This window comes from Aethalodelphis obliquidens, unplaced genomic scaffold (genome assembly GCF_003676395.1).
Source record: "Aethalodelphis obliquidens isolate GAN/ISIS:26980383/991018 unplaced genomic scaffold, ASM367639v1 scaffold67, whole genome shotgun sequence".
NCBI lineage: Eukaryota > Metazoa > Chordata > Mammalia > Artiodactyla > Delphinidae > Aethalodelphis > Aethalodelphis obliquidens.
In genome coordinates, this window is record NW_020838011.1 from 2274545 (window position 1) to 2279095 (window position 4551).

Genomic DNA, 4551 nt, shown 5'->3' on the forward strand with positions numbered 1-4551 from the left:
GGAAACTTCATCAACTGAGGACCCCACGTATAAATCACCTCCCTCTCTGTGCTACACACTTCACCCTTCTGTCATCAAATCTGACCAGTTCTACAGCAAATCTTTAGTGTATCTCTAGCCTCACTATTAGAGATTTTTGTATAATGCTCTCATTTTTCCCTGGGTAATTAAAATACACTTCCATCTTCCTTGTTTTTCAGGTTTAACTCTTAGAAATCTTTCTTTTTTCCTATGATTTCCACAACCCACATCTAATCTTTCAATAAATCCCATTAGGCTCTACTTCCAAATGTATTCCTGATTTGACCACATTTAGTCATTGTTGTTGAAAGTCAAAGTCATTCTTCTCTCTTATTAAGACTACTGCAAAAACTTTCATATTGGTCACCTTATCTTTACTCTTGCCCACTTTTGTATACCAGTCTGAAACATTGTTTTAAAAGAAAAATTCGATCATAATTGCTCTTACTTGCAATGTTTGTCTAAAATGTCTCCCACGTTGAAATGCTTGATAAAATATGTGTAAAAATTGTTTTAAATATATAGCTGAGACTTTAAGAAAGTTAAGTAAATACCCAAAGGTGAAAACATAAAGAGTAAGTGTGAAACTAGACAGGTAAGCTTGTATTGATACTCAGCTTCCCCGGGGGGGGCATTTATCAATCCTTGTAACCAAGAAACTTACATCGAAAGGTCTGGGGAAAAGGAAGGCGCATCTTGGTACTGAAAAATTATACAGAGAACTGAGAACCTGGCTTAAATATAAAACTCTGAAAAGATTCCATCTTTTGTTAGAAATTGTAGAATAGAATAAAACATATTTATCATGGCAAGCGGCAAGGATATATCTATGTCTCATTCAATGCTTTACGTGGAAAAATAGTCACTCATGAAAATCATCAGCACAAACACTGCTAGGATGGGATATAAATTTATGGTACAAGAAATGTAGCCTCCGTAATTGCAAGAAATGCCTCCATTAGAGCGTGTGTCGGAAGGAACGCAGATCACTACCGAGGGGGCATGCTTTCAAGGTGAGATTGCAGATCATTTCTACCAGTAAAGCATTACCTGAGACTGCTATTTAAAAAAAGCACAACCATAGAAACGAAACAAACACAAGGGATCATAAGCAATAATAAGTGGAAAGGACATACAGCAGAAATCGATCAACCCAAAACTTTGTGAAATTAATATAATAGCTCTCATTTGATGAGTGGGCACTGTGTCACAGAGTTCTTCACACGTGCTAATATTTAATTATCAAAAGAATGCAAACAGATGTTGGCTATGTTCCCATTTTCCATATGAGAAAAATGAAATAGACGAGTTTATGGAATATTTCTTTCTTTCACATATGAAATAAAAACTACATATTCAAGTTCTGGTATTCTTGCTTTTAATCACCACGCTGTGTTGCTTTTTATTAGGTAAAATCTTAAATATTGGGAGAACGGTGTCAGACTAGCTTCCTCATTTCCCTTTTGCGAAAAACGGGGATATTATAAATATTACCATGTGGACTTCTGAGAGGTAAATGAGACAATTCATATTAAACACTTAACTAAATACATGGCTCCTAACACTCAACATTTATGAAAACTTTAGATTTCTTGTTTAAAGAAATCCACTGTGGAGATATTTACTATATGATATCTATTAATTTATGTTGTCTGAATTGCCACAGATTCAAAATTTATTGATTTGTAGTAGCGACATATTTATTACTTGAATATATATGTACTATAGTTCAGTACGATTGAGTTTGTTTTCTATGTGACTTTATTGAGGCCTGAGTTTCCACATGCATGTATTATCTACAAGCGTTAGCAACTTTATAAATTTTTAACCATCCTTTTGTCTATATTTCATTTAAAATAAAAAATTATTAGTAATATGAGGAGGTTGTATGCTAGTCTCAACTTTTCTAGGATTAAAGATTGGCATTGAGTAAAATTGAATATTTCAAATTATGAAAATATTTGTGCACTTCATATGATTTTTCTATTTAGTGGTATCTAACAATCTCCAAACATATAGAACATAAAGTGCCATCTATTATTTAGTTTATAATATTAGCAGGGTAGTTTATTTAATTCCTTACAAGCATTTTAATGACATGCATGATTATCTCTTTCTTTTATGCACACATATACACATACATAAGAAACTAAGATTATAAAATTAAACAAAATATTATAATTTGTAGACAAAAATAAATTTACAGAAATTATAGAAAAAATGTGTCCAGTGTATATGCCTTGAAGAACTGAGTAATATATTTTAAAAAAATTATCATCTATTAGTGGTAAAAATATTAAAATGGCAACAACATCAGTTTGTAATAAGGATGGTAAAAATTCACATGTCGATCTCAGAAATATTTTATGTTCAACATGAATTGACTCTTCAAATGTTAGTCTTCAAAGAACTGTGCTACATGGATGATACAAGACTTAGTGATTGTCTGAGGACATCTTTATTAGAAGAAGATCATATGTTTGGGAAAAACACAGGACTTTTAGGTTATGACATACAATTAGAGAGGAAAGGACCTATAAACCACATCAATACAAAACTTGGGTGTATATCCCATTATGTGTTGTTAATACTAATGTTGGGTTTATACTACTTCTTTTCAGGTCCTGAGATAACTCACCATGACACTTGAATTTTAATCTGCCTTGTCTCTGCTAATGAGTTCCACGAATTATAAACTTTTTGAAAAAAGTCAAGTATGAACAACTCATTTAGGATAAGTTTTAGTGATACTGAAGATGACAATAAACATTTTTTGAACACTTTTCTATTCACTATTACTTATTGTTAATCATCACTTATGAATTAGTGTTACACTTATAGTACAGTATCATTTTTTGGCATTGACTTTTGCCTCAAACTCTTAATATTATATCAACAAATGAAGAAAATTGGGAGAATGCCTTACATGTTTACTCCTCAGAATACATTCACATTATATTTAAGAATATTTTGTAAGAATGTGTTCTCAAAATGTTACATAATATATTTAATGAAAAAATACAGAGAAGAATCTCGCTATATTAGAAAGAATGCTTATTGGGGGAATTTTAAAAATTCTATTTAAAAATAGAAAAACAACTCAAAAGAATTTCCATCTGACAATCTTTCAGAATTTAAATACATCCTTTGAATATTTCTTTCTTCATGGGCATAGATATGTGCCTGAAAAAACTTGTTTTTCTGTCCTTCCTTTAAGGTACAATTTAAACTTGAGACTTTCATATAAATTACAAAGATGTGCCAACAGTGAGGGTTTTGCTATGCTTGCATCTTATTAATTTAACCAGGAACCAGATTGGGATCCTTCTAGCTTGTCTAAGCATTCAGGAAATAAATAATATTCTGTCCATTGCTACCATGTAGCATTTCCTTACTGTTTATCTTTCTATATTACACTGTTGCTGGCCTAATATAGTCATTTAAGGAACATCTTGGTACACATTCATATCTCATTGGAGGTTTTATTGTCTAAATGAATCAAATTGTACAAATTTAGAAAGACAGCTTATTTTGTTGCAAATGTGTATATGAAAATACTTGCAACTATGTAAAAATGTCAGTGCAGCGTTACAACTTGTCCATGCATGTCAATAATAGAAATCTTATATTGATTTTAAATATTTAATTAAAAATAAATTTTTGATTCCTAATACTTGATTAAGTATTAATATCAACATTTTATTAAATAAAAAGGGAGTATTAATTTGATTAAGTTAATCAAATTTAACTTTTGAGTTAGTATTTCTGTTTTATATATTTCTGTATGTAAGTATTAAAAAGCACAAATTTTGAGGATAATTATCAGTATTACTGAAAACTACTCCTGTAAATGTCATAGTATAGATATTCTGGAACATAAAGTCAATAAAAATATATAAATGTTAGATAAATTATAGCAAACATTTTGAACTCACAAAAAATAAGAAAGTTAACTAAAAATAACAAAACAGAATAAACAAGACAGGAGCTAAAACTAGAGTGGTATTGAATACAGAAGGCATAATTTTCTCATTTCTTAATAATTCTAGAAACATAAGTATGTAGCGATGAATAACTCCACAGAGAATAGGATTCTGGTTCTTAGACCCTTATAGGAAGGCATCTCTCTACACAGATGCCCAGTAATACATATAGATTAAATACCAATAAATCTGAGTTTATAATAAAACACAGTAACAAGTGCCATGAGAAGACTATCTACCATAAACGTGAGTTAGCCAGAACAGTACACACTAAATTTATATCTAAATAATCCAGGATTGGAGATATTATATGCAGATTATAAAATAATTATGTAGGAGGTTTTAAAAAAATGCATGCATACAAAATTTTTAAATGAGTGAGAAAAAGAGGTTCCAAAAATTTAGAATATTACTGCACACTTAGATTTAGAAGTAAACTGAATAAACTCTGGTAATTAAAGGTATTGCCACCCAAAAGAAAATAAAACAAAATAAAATACAATCTTAGGATAGTTTAAAAAGCAGATTAGAAACAAGTGTAGAAACA